The 12,595-nt window shown below is 41.8% G+C and overlaps 1 pseudogene across 1 annotated transcript in view; it reads right to left on the bottom strand.

Moving 5' to 3' along the window:
* The window catches only part of LOC311102977 (protein TALPID3-like), a 120,246-nt pseudogene that overhangs the window by 101,825 nt on the left and 5,826 nt on the right, over positions 1 to 12,595 (bottom strand). The window contains exon 2 of the transcript in view: positions 4,495 to 4,625. The product of the transcript in view is annotated as a protein TALPID3-like (transcript). The remainder of the gene's footprint in view (positions 1 to 4,494; positions 4,626 to 12,595) is intronic.

The raw sequence follows: 12,595 nt of genomic DNA, 5'->3' as shown, positions 1-12,595 counted from the left end.
CATTATTCTTGTCAAAATTCTTCAAGCTCTGTCAAAATCGGTTGTTGATCATTGCTAGACAACCATTTTCAGGTCTTGCCATAGATTTTCAAGTAGATTTAAGTCAAAACTGTAACTCGGCCACTCAGGAACATTCACTGTGCCAAATGTGATCTTACTAAAGTAAACTCAGCAAAAAAAGAAACGTCCCTTTTTCAGGACCCTGTCTTTCAAAGATAATTCATAAAAATCCAAATAACTTCACAGATCTTCATTGTAAAGGGTTTAAACACTGTTTCCCATGCTTGTTCAATGAACCATAAACAATTAATGAACATGCACCTGTGGAACAGTCGTTAAGACACTAACAGCTTACAGACGGTAGGCAATTAAGGTCACAGTTATGAAAACTTAGGACACTAAAGAGGCCTTTCTACTGACTCTGAAAAATTCCAAAAGAAAGATGCCCAGGGTCCCTGCTCAAATTGCAATGTCCGTACTGTGAGATGCCTAACACAGTGCTACAGGGAGACAGGACGGACAGCTGATAGTCGTCGCAGCGGCAGACCACGTGTAACAACACCTGCACAGGATCGGTACATCCGAACATCACACCTGCGGGACAGGTACAGGATGGCAACAACAACTGCCCGAGTTACACCAGGAACACACAATCTCTCCATCAGTGCTGACTGTCCGCAATAGACATCACCGGCACAAACCCACCGTCGCTGGACCAGACAGGACTGGCAAAAAGTGCTCTTCACTGACGAGTCGCGGTTGTGTCTCACCAGGGGTGATGGTCGGTTTCGCGTTTATCGTCGAAGGAATGAGCGTTACACCGAGGCCTGTACTCTGGAGTGGGATCGATTTGGAGGTGGAGGGTCCGTCATGGTCTGGGGTGGTGTGTCACAGCATCATCGGACTAAGCTTGTTGTCATTGCAGGCAATCTCAATGCTGTGTGTTACAGGGAAGACATCCTCCTCCCTCATGTGGTACCCTTCCTGCAGGCTCATCCTGACATGACCCTCCAGCATGACAATGCCACCAGCCATACTGCTCGTTCTGTGCGTGATTTCCTGCAAGACAGGAATGTCAGTGTTCTGCCATGGCCAGCGAAGAGCCCGGATCTCAATCCCATTGAGCACGTTTGGGACCTGTTGGATCGGAGGGTGAGGGCTAGGGCCATTCCCCCCAGAAATGTATGTGAACTTGCAGGTGCCTTGCTGGAAGAGTGGGGTGACATCTCACAGCAAGAACTGGCAAATCTGGTGCAGTCCATGAGGAGGAGATGCACTGCAGTACTTAATGCAGCTGGTGGCCACACCAGATACTGACTGTTACTTTTGATTTTGACCCCCCCTTTGTTCAGGGACACATTATTCAATTTCTGTTAGTCACATGTCTGTGGAACTTGTTCAGTTTATGTCTCAGTTGTTGAATCTTGTTATGTTCATACAAATATGTACACATGTTAAGTTTGCTGAAAATAAACCCAGTTGACAGTGAGAGGACGTTTCTTTTTTTACTGAGTTTATATGTATTCACATTATTTTTATCCTGTAATTTGTAAACCAACTAGAATTACAGAAAACTCAGCAACCTTGATTGATAACATATTTACAAAATGTTTTTGATAAGGAATTATTTTCTGGTATCCTTTGCATGGATATTTTTGATCATCTTCCCATATTTCTAATGTCATCGACATTAGTGAGGAGACAGGTTAATGGCATCAATCAACAAAGCTATAGGATAGTCAACCAGCATACAATCAATCATTTTAAGAATCTAATACAGCAAGTTTCTTGGAATGAGACTTTAAGAGGCTGATGATCCTCAGCACGCATCCAGTTTTTGAATGAAATATCCAGATCTTACAATCTTGCTTTCCCTGAAAAAATTTAAATCACTAAAGTACAGCCTAAAATAAGACAACCCTGGCTGACCAACAGCATTATTAAATCCCTTTCTTTTAAGAACAAATTATACAAAAAGTATCTTTCAAACCCTATTCCATACAACCATGTGAGATTCAAAACATATAGAAACAAACTAAATCAAATTATTAAAACAACCAGGGGGCCTCCCGAGTGGCGCAGCGGTCTAAGTGCTAGAGGAGTCACTACAGATCCGAGTAGATCCCGCGCTGTGTCGCAGCCGGGAATCTATAATTTGCTAAATCTATAATTTGCTAAGGCCATTGTGCCCTATTAACTGAAAATTGCCTAAATTGTTCCAATATATAAAGCTGATGATCCAGCAAACTTAACAAATTACAGACCAAATTCAATTTTGCTGGCTATCTCAAACATGTTAGAGAAGCTTGCATATAACAGATTAATGAAATATCTTAACAAGGAAAGTTTGTTATACAAACATCAGTCTGGCTTCAGAAAATCTTACTACATTACTGGCTGTTATTTACTTAAATTGACAAAATACATAAGGCAAATTAACGCAAAGATCATACATTAGGTATTTTTTGGGATCTCTCAATAGCATTTGATACTGTTGATCATCATATTGTATTACAAAAACTTGAAACTATGGGTGTGACTGAACAATCTCTGCTTTGGTTCTCCAGCTATTTAAAGGATAGAAAGCAATATGTGACTTTCAAAGGAATAAGTGTGGTGTGCCTCAGGGATCAATTCATGGACCACTATTATTTCAGATTTATATAAATGATTTGCCCAATGCATCCAAAGTGCTCTCCCAGATATGATTTGCTGATGATACAAGTGTGTAATACTCACAAAAATGTCAATTACCTTATTAATGTTGTTAATGATGAACTATGTAATATCTCAGTGGTTTAAAATTAACAAATTGTCACTGAAATAAATACATATTTTATTATTTGGTCCAAATAAAATACAATACAGATTATATAGGGATCCATATTGATAATACACCTGTTGATCATGCTTGTACAACCTGCTTTCGTGGTGTTCTGATTGAGGATGAATTGTCATGGAAACCACAAATGAAGACAATAACCTTTAAGATCGCCAAAAATACGGGGATACTTAGATATCTCCTAAACAGAAGCACTGCTCTCAATCTCTATTACATAATGATCTTCCCATTCATCAGTTACTGTAACATTATATGGGCCAGCACACACCATACCAAACTACTATCAATCTATTGCCTGCAGAGACACTCTGTAAGAATAACATCTGCCAGTTTTAGAGACGATTCAGCACCACTTAAACTCCTGAGTATTTATCAAATTAATTCTTTTAAAGTTGCTCAATTTGTTTACTGCACATTAAATCACTTATCACCCTCTTTCTTCAAAAACTATTTTACAGCCACATATGAATTCCATAACTACGCAACAAGATACAGAGAACAGCTACGTCACCCATATTCAAGAACAACTAATTCTCAATTCCGAATTACCTAGAGGCCCTATGATCTCTAACTCATTCCCGCCTGATTTTACCAAGTTTTATTTAAAAAATAAAATAATTAAGGGGCACCTACTGTCCATCACAGTTCTACACCTCCAGTAGCTTGACTTACTGTTTAGATTTTCTATTCCTTTATCTCTTTCGTGTCTAGTTATTGTCCTGCTGAAATGTGAATTAATCTCCCAGTGTCTGGTGGAAAGCAGCCACCACTATGCTTGAAAATATGGACAGTGGTACTCAGTAATGTGTTGTATAGGATTTGCCCAAACATAACAATTGTTTGCAGTGTTACTTTAGTGCCTTGTTGCAAACAGGATGCATGTTTTGGGATATGTTTTATGCTGTACAGAATTCCTTCATTTCACTCTGTCAATTAGGTTAGTATTGTGGAGTAACTACAGTCGTGGTCAAAAGTTGAGAATGACACAAGTATTGGTCTTCACAAAGTTTGCTGCTTCAGTGTTTTTACACATTTTTGTCAGATGTTACTATGGTATACTGAAGTATAATTACAAGCATTCCATAAGTGTCAAAGGCTTTTATTGACAATTACATTAAGTTTATGCAAAGAGTTAATATTTGCAGTGTTGACCCTTCTTTTTCAAGACCTCTGCACACAGAGTCCATGCAACTTATTATGTGACCTGTTAAGCACATTTTTAGGCTTGCTAGAACAAAGGGGTTGAATACTTATTGACTCAAGACATTTCAGCTTTTCATTTTTAATTAATTTGTAAACATTTCGAAAAACATAATTCCACTTTATGGGGTATTATGTGTAGGCCAGTGACAAGAAATCTCAATTTTATCCATTTTAAATTCAGGCTTTAACAACAAAATGTGGAAAAAGTCAAGGGGTGTGAATATTTTGAAGGCACTGTACATATTACAGTGTATGAAATAATCACAGTGAAAGATGTATTGGCTATACATTATGAGGAATAAGTATCATACAGCTCTTTTTAAAGTGTACAATGGCTCAGGTATGGTACAGATGCATGTTTTTGTTTAGGAGGAGGAAACAGACAAAAGATAGCAAATTATTTTTTCAAATCGTGAAAACATGAAACATTTTTTTCCTTTCTCTCCTACCTGGATTGCACTGGTTGCAGGTTGCCATCCGTGGGTGTTGCTATGGCAACCATAAGAACACTGCTGCACGCCTCTGGTTGCCAAGCTGCTGCTGCTGTTGTTAGGGATGGCCTCCAGAAGTCTGCCATTTCCTGCAGAGACAGAGAGAGGCACCAGCAATCAGCCACCTGCCTCAGCTCAGATCAGCACTTCATATCTCCCTCTCTCTCAGTATTCCAAACGGGGACACAGTCATTCACATCACACAATGAGCCGATTGCTTCACAGGACCTCCTGGGTTTCTTATTACATTTTCATCACAATCTCTTCTGTAGATATTTTGCTATGCTACATTGTGTGTTCATGTTCTAGCTTGAAGATGTGTCACACAGTAAATGTATCAAAATCTATTGTTGGATGAAGATGGCGCCGGAGAAGATGGCTGCCGTTTTACAGCCCTCTAACCAATTGTACTATTGTGTGTTTTTTCGCGTTATTAATAATTGATTCTGTACATAATGTTTCTGCCATCGTCTCTTATAACCAAAAAGAGCTTCTGGATATCAGGACAGCGATTACTCACCTCGTATTGGACGAATATTTTTTTCTTCAACGAGTTGGACTCAAAGGATATCCTACAGACACCCGACAAGGCCCAAATCCTCGTCATTCGCAGGAGAAAGAGACGGAGATATCGTGGACGTAGGTCGGGTGCCTTGTAAGGATCCGTCGGCGAGCAAGTAAACTGCCTCTTCCATCAATCCTATTAGCCAATGTTCAATCATTTGAAAATAAATTAGATGACCTACGATTACGGTTATCCTACCAACGGGACATTAAAAACTGTAATATCTTATGTTTCACAGAGTCGTGGCTGAATGACGACATGGACAACATACAGCTGACGGGATATACGCTACATCAGCAGGATAGAATGGCTGACTCCGGTAAGACAAGAGGTGGCGGTCTGTGTATATTTGTAAACAACAGCTGGTGCACAAAAGCAAATACTAAGGAAGTCTCGAGGTTTTGCTTGCCTGAGGTAGAGTATCTTATGATAAGCTGTAGACCACACTATTTACCAAGAGAGTTTTCATCTATATTTTTCATAGCTGTCTATTTACCACCACAAACCAATGCTGGCATTAAGATTGCACTCAATGAGCTGTATAAGGCCATAACTAAAACAGGAAAACGCTCATCTCCAAGGCAGCGCTCCAAGTGGCCGGGGACTTTAATGCAGGGAAACTTAAATCCGTTCTACCTAATTTCTACCAGGATGTTAAATGTGCAACCAGAGGGGAAAAAAAAAAAAACTCTAGACCACCTTTACTCCACACACAGAGACGCATACAAAGCTCTCCCTCGCCCTCCATTTGGCAAATCTGACCATAATTATATCCTCTGATTCCTGCTTATAAGCAAAAACTGAAGCAGGAAGCACCAGTGACTCGGTTAATAAAAAAGTGGTCAGATGACGCAGATGCTAAGCTACAATACTGTTTTGCTAGCACAGACGAGATCATGTTCCAGGATTCTTCAGATAGCATTGAGGAGTTCACCACATCAGTCACTGGCTTCATCAATAAGTGCATCGATGACGTCGTCCCCACAGTGACCGTACGTACATACCCCAACCAGAAGCCATGGATTACAGGCAACATCCGCACTGAGCTAAAGGGTAGAGCTGCCGCTTTCAAGGAGCGGGATTCTAACCCGGACGCTTATAAGAAATCCCGCTATGCCCTCCGACGAACCATCAAACAGGCAAAGAGTCAATACAGGACTAAGATCGAATCATACTACACCGGCTCTGACGCTCGTCGGATGTGGCAGGGCTTGAAAACTATTACAGACTACAAAGGGAAGCACAGCCGCGAGCTGCCCAGTGACACAAGCCTACCAGACGAGCTATACCACTTCTAAGCTCGCTTCAAGGCAAGCAACACTGAAGCATGCATGAAAGCACAAGCTGTTCCGGATGACTATGTGATCACGCTCTCCGTAGCCGATGTGAGTAAGACTTTTAAGCAGATCAACATTCACAAGGCCGCAGGGCCAGACGGATTACCAGGACGTGTACTCCGAGCATGTGCTGACCAACTGGCAAGATTCTTCACTGACATTTTCAACATGTCCCTGACGGAGTCTGTAATACCAACATGTTTCAAGCAGACCACCATAGTCCCCGTGCCCAAGGACACTAAGATAACCTGCCTAAATGACTACCGACCCGTAGCACTGACGTCTGGATCCATGAAGTGCTTTGAAAGGCTGGTCATGGCTCACATCAACACCATTATCCCAGAAACCCTAGACCCACTCCAATTTGCATACCGCCCCAACAGATCCACATATGATGCAATCTCAATTGCACTCCACACTGCCCTTTCCCACCTGGACAAGAGGAACACCTACGTGAGAATGCTATTCATTGACTACAGCTCAGCGTTCAACACCATAGTGCCCTCAAAGCTCATCACTAAGCTAAGGATCCTGGGACTAAACACCTCCCTCTGCAACTTGATCCTGGACTTCCTGACAGGCCACCCCCAGGTGGTAAGGGTAGGTAGCAACACATCTGCCACGCTGTTCCTCAACACGGGGGCCCCTCAGGGGTGCGTGCTCAGTCCCCTCCTGTACTCCCTGTTCACCCATGACTGCATGGCCAGGCACATCTCCAACACCATAATTAAGTTTGCCGACGACACAACAGTGGTAGGCCTGATCACCGACACCGATGAGACAGTCTATAGGGAGGAGGTCAGAGACCTGGTCGTGTGGTGCCAGGATAACAACCTCTCCATCAACGTGACCAAGACAAAGGAGATGATTGTGGACTACAGGAAAAAAAAAAAGAGGACTGAGGACGCCCCCATTCTCATCGACGGGGCTGTAGTGGAACAGGTTGAGAGCTTCAAGTTCCTTGGTGTCCACATCACCAACGAACTATCATGGTCCAAACACACCAAGACAGTCGTGAAGAGGGCACGACAAAGCCTATTCCCCCTCAGGAGACTGAAAAGATTTGGCATGGGTCCTCAGATCCTCAAAACGTTCTACAGCTGCACGAGAGCTTCCTGACTGGTTGCATCACCGCCTGGTATGGCAACTTCTCGGCCTCCGACCGCAAGGCACTACAGAGGGTAGTGCGTACGGCCCAGTACATCACTGGGGCCAAGCTTCCTGCCATCCAGTACCTCTATACCAGGCGGTGTCAAAGGAAGGCCCTCAAAATTGTCAAAGACTCCAGCCACCCTAGTCATAGACTGTTCTCTCTGCTACCGCACGGCAAGCGGTACCGGAGCGTCAAGTCTAGGTCCAAAAGGCTTCTCAACAGCTTCTACCCTTCTACCGGACTATTTGCACTGCCCTCCCCACCCCATCTTTTTACGCTGCTGCTACTCTGTTAATTATTTATGCATAGTCACTTTAACTCTACCCACATGTACAGTGAGGGAAAAAAGTATTTGATCCCCTGCTGATTTTGTACGTTTGTCCACTGACAAAGAAATGATCAGTCTATAATGTTAAATGGTAGGTGTATTTGAACAGTGAGAGACAGAATAACAACAACAAAATCCTGAAAAACGCATGTCAAAAATGTTATAAATTGATTTGCATTTTAATGAGGGAAATAAGTATTTGACCCCCTCTCAATCAGAAAGATTTCTGGCTCCCAGGTGTCTTTTATACAGGTAACGAGCTGAGATTAGGAGCACACTCTTAAAGGGAGTGCTCCTAATCTCAGCTTGTTACCTGTATAAAAGACACCTGTCCACAGAAGCAATCAATCAGATTCCAAACGCTCCACCATGGCCAAGACCAAAGAGCTCTCCAAGGATGTCAGGGACAAGATTGTAGACCTACACAAGGCTGGAATGGGCTACAAGACCATCGCCAAGCAGCTTGGTGAGAAGGTGACAACAGTTGGTGCGATTATTCGCAAATGGAAGAAACACAAAAGAACTGTCAATAACCCTCGGCCTGGGGCTCCATGCAAGATCTCACTTCGTGGAGTTGCAATGATCATGAGAACGGTGAGGAATCAGCCCAGAACTACACGGGAGGATCTTGTCAATGATCTCAAGGAAGCTGGGACCATAGTCATCAAGAAAACAATTGGTAACACACTACGCCGTGAAGGACTGAAATCCTGCAGCGCCCGCAAGGTCCCCCTGCTCAGGATAGCACATATACATGCCCGTCTGAAGTTTGCCAATGAACATCTGAATGATTCAGAGGAGAACTGGGTGAAAGTGTTGTGGTCAGATGAGACCAAAATGGAGCTCTTTGGCATCAACTCAACTCGCCGTGTTTAGAGGAGGAGGAATGCTGCCTATGACCCCAAGAACACCATCCCCACCGTCAAACATGGAGGTGGAAACATTATGCTTTGGGGGTGTTTTTCTGCTAAGGGGACAGGACAACTTCACTGCATCAAAGGGACGATGGACGGGGCCATGTACCGTCAAATCTTGGGTGAGAACCTCCTTCCCTCAGCCAGGGCATTGAAAATGGGTCGTGGATGGGTATTCCAGCATGACAATGACCCAAAACACACGGCCAAGGCAACAAAGGAGTGGCTCAAGAAGAAGCACATTAAGGTCCTGGAGTGGCCTAGCCAGTCTCCAGACCTTAATCCCATAGAAAATCTGTGGAGGGAGCTGAAGGTTCGAGTCGCCAAACATCAGCCTCGAAACCTTAATGACTTGGAGAAGATCTGCAAAGAGGAGTGGGACAAAATCCCTCCTGAGATGTAGTTGGCCACCAGGTTTGCACACAAGAAACGTCTGACCTCTGTGAATGCCAACAAGGGTTTTGCCACCAAGTACTAAGTCATGTTTTGCAGAGGGGTCAAATACTTATTTCCCTCATTAAAATGCAAATCAATTTATAATATTTTTGACATGCGTTTTTCTGGATTTTTTTGTTGTTATTCTGTCTCTCACTGTTCAAATAAACCTACCATTAAAATTATAGACTGATCATTTCTTTGTCAGTGGGCAAACGTACAAAATCAGCAGGGGATCAAATACTTTTTTCCCTCACTGTACATATTACCTCAACTAGCCGGTGCCCCCGCACATTGACTCTGCACCGGTACCCCCCTGTATATAGCCTCCCTACTGTTATTTTATTTTACTTCTGCTCTTTTTTTCGCAACACTTTTTTGTTGTTTTATTTTACTTTTTTATAAAAAAAATTTATGCATTGTTGGTTAAGGGCTGTAAGTAAGCATTTCACGGTAATGTCTACACCTGTTGTATTCGGCGCATGTGGCAAATAAAACTTGATTTGATTTGAAATTGCTTTTCTCTCTAGGCTAGCTAGTCAGATGGATGATATTGGTTGTATTCAGTCATTGTCATCAATGTATTGGAATGTTTAGTATCAGCTACTCTTCCTGGGGTCCAAACAGAATTAAAACAATTACATCACAACAAAACAACAGCCTACATAAAAAATTAAGCAATGCATCATACAAGACATTACTCTATAATTACACATTTACAATATCAAATGTACAATATTACAATGTGTTTATGTGTAGAGTGCATGTTTTAGAGTGTGCGTGTGTTGGTGTTCATTTGCCATAGTATCTTTTCATCAGCTCAGTCAGGGATGACACCCAGAGGAACTAAGAATACAGAGAGAAAGTGAAAGCAGTTAAATAAACAGATGGATAACAGATGGATGGTGCACTCCAACAACAGACAGTCAGTCAGTCAGTAGGATGTCCAGCATCATAATTTCCTCTGGTCAAAGGTCAAAAGGGTCATAGGAGAAAGGTCTCGTCCCACTAAAACAATATGACTACTATATACTACTGGTATGTTGAATCAACGTTGGACAAGTAGGAAGAAAATCAATTGAATGGTATTGCATTTTTAACACACGCTCCTGCATCCCAGTTTTTACAGCCCTGTGTCGTCTTTTCCAAGTCCAACGCCTGCTGATATTTCCAAACAAATTCCAAATCCACTTTTACAGCTGTTTAGCCTAATGACGTCAGACAGATACATTGTTTACAGTTGGGAAATATCATGTATTGTTGCTGTGGAAACAAATTGTATTCACCACCACAATAAATATAATGATTCTGAGTAGAGTCAAGTGCCTATTACAATGCCATTATGGCTGGATGTTGTGTGACTAGGGTTGCAAAATTCCGGGAACTTTCAATAAATTCCCTGGTTTTCCAGAAATCCTGGTTGGAGGATGAGGGTTTCCTGCCTATACCCTCCGGGAATTCTCCAACCGAGAATTTATTGAAAGTTCACAGAATTTTGCAACCCTATGTGTGACATATGTCACTGGATAGTGTGAGCAAATATACAAATAAACAAAGCAATATACTTGCTAAACCTCTGGAAGAATTCTGCCAACTCATTTTAAACAAAGCAATGTTGTGCATAGGTCTATATATTGCTCCCACACAGTGCAATTCCTTTTCTTTTAGCTCAGTACCTGGTAATCTTGTTCACCAGACACTTCCTCATAATATAGGGGCCAGACATGACTCTAAGTGGTATCTCTCAGGGGCTGTAATGGCAGCTCAGAATCCAATCAATGATGAGTGTTAAAACCTAATGGTGGACTTGGCTGAAGGTAACTATAAAAAAAGAGCATTCCAAAAAAATATACGGTTAACTCAAACTACGTATATTAATGTAGTCATGTTTTGGGTCACCCGGAAGAAAGTAGATGTTACCAAATACATTAACAACAGATTTCCTTTGCTTATCATAAATGTGTTTTGCGCTGGTTCAATTATGAGTCTACAAAAGCTATTCGGGCTTAAAGGAAATACCCCTAAGAGGAGACGATTAGGCCGTGTAATTAATTGGAATTAGGTCCAGGCTGACAGATGAATGATCTAACCGTGTGTGTGTTGTTATGGCTGGGACTGATTCTGTGTGTCATGACTGATGACGAAATACTTGATGACATCACATTTTAAAAATAGGAGATTACCGACCGACTGTTTCTTGAGGACACTTGGAGATGTAATGTAGTTGTGTTCCAGTCAGATTCCTCAACGTTATTAAATAATGAGAATTAGATTAGGCCAAAGCAACTCCAATGTGAGACAGGTAATATGAGGTATTCATGAGCCAGAATTCAGCTACATCTAGCTAGTCCCTCTACATTTATGTACAGAAATCAGATACCATGGTCATTATGATTGACGAAGGAACTGTCCCCACTTGTGTTCGCCGATTTCCATAGTGAGATTGACCAAATATTGAAAATAAATAGATTCTAAAAACGACGGTTCACACATAACCCTAGTCTTCTCAATCTGCAATTATCTTCTAGTGTCATTATGCCAAGTGTTTACATCATGTAAACGATGGTGTTCTGTTCTTTACAGACAATGTGAGTGACAGCGACCAAGTGTTCTGAATCATGTTAATTTCAGGGCATGGGTTATTTCACATAATGTTTGATGATGTGCTTAAGAAACAAAGGCAAGGACTAAACATAGCCAATTCCCAAAGAGAGCGCAGTCCGGCAGCTGTAGAGAGAAAGAGTTCAAACTAAAAAAAGAGAACGAGAGGTGCAGGGAGGAATAGAAATAGCATGGTTGCCATGACAACTGGCTTGGAGGTACTACCAGATACAAAATGGTGCCACTTCAGACATCTTATGGCATAACATACTCCTTCTCCTTTAAACATGCACTAATCGTTACAATAACCAGAGAGTCACACCACATATGTACAGTATATCACTGTACTTGCTGTGCACGGCCAAACACAGTTCATAAACATTTAAGTCCATCTTGAACAAACTAAATCGACAGTAATTGCAACCAAGTAATGATCAATTGTAATCTTCAATAGGACTATATGAACATATATTGTGACCTGACCAAGTCAATAAAAAAATATATGGACACATTGGACAGACAGTTATTCGATACAAATGTCAAATGTCTGTAACTGATTTAGTGCAGTCCCTTATCACCACTGTTGTGTCCCTATGACTGCATTGCTGGCTGCATTGCTTAGGGAGGCTGGTCTAGTAATACTGGTCAGTTGGCCAAACAAAGCAAGGGTATCGAGTCAATCTTACAAGACTAATGCATTTCCCAATTCTCTCTCTTATACACCTA

This window comes from Coregonus lavaretus (genome assembly GCF_964263955.1).
Source record: "Coregonus lavaretus genome assembly, chromosome: 27".
In the NCBI taxonomy this organism is placed as follows: Eukaryota; Metazoa; Chordata; class Actinopteri; order Salmoniformes; family Salmonidae; genus Coregonus; species Coregonus lavaretus.
This window is presented reverse-complemented; position numbering and strand designations above follow the sequence as displayed.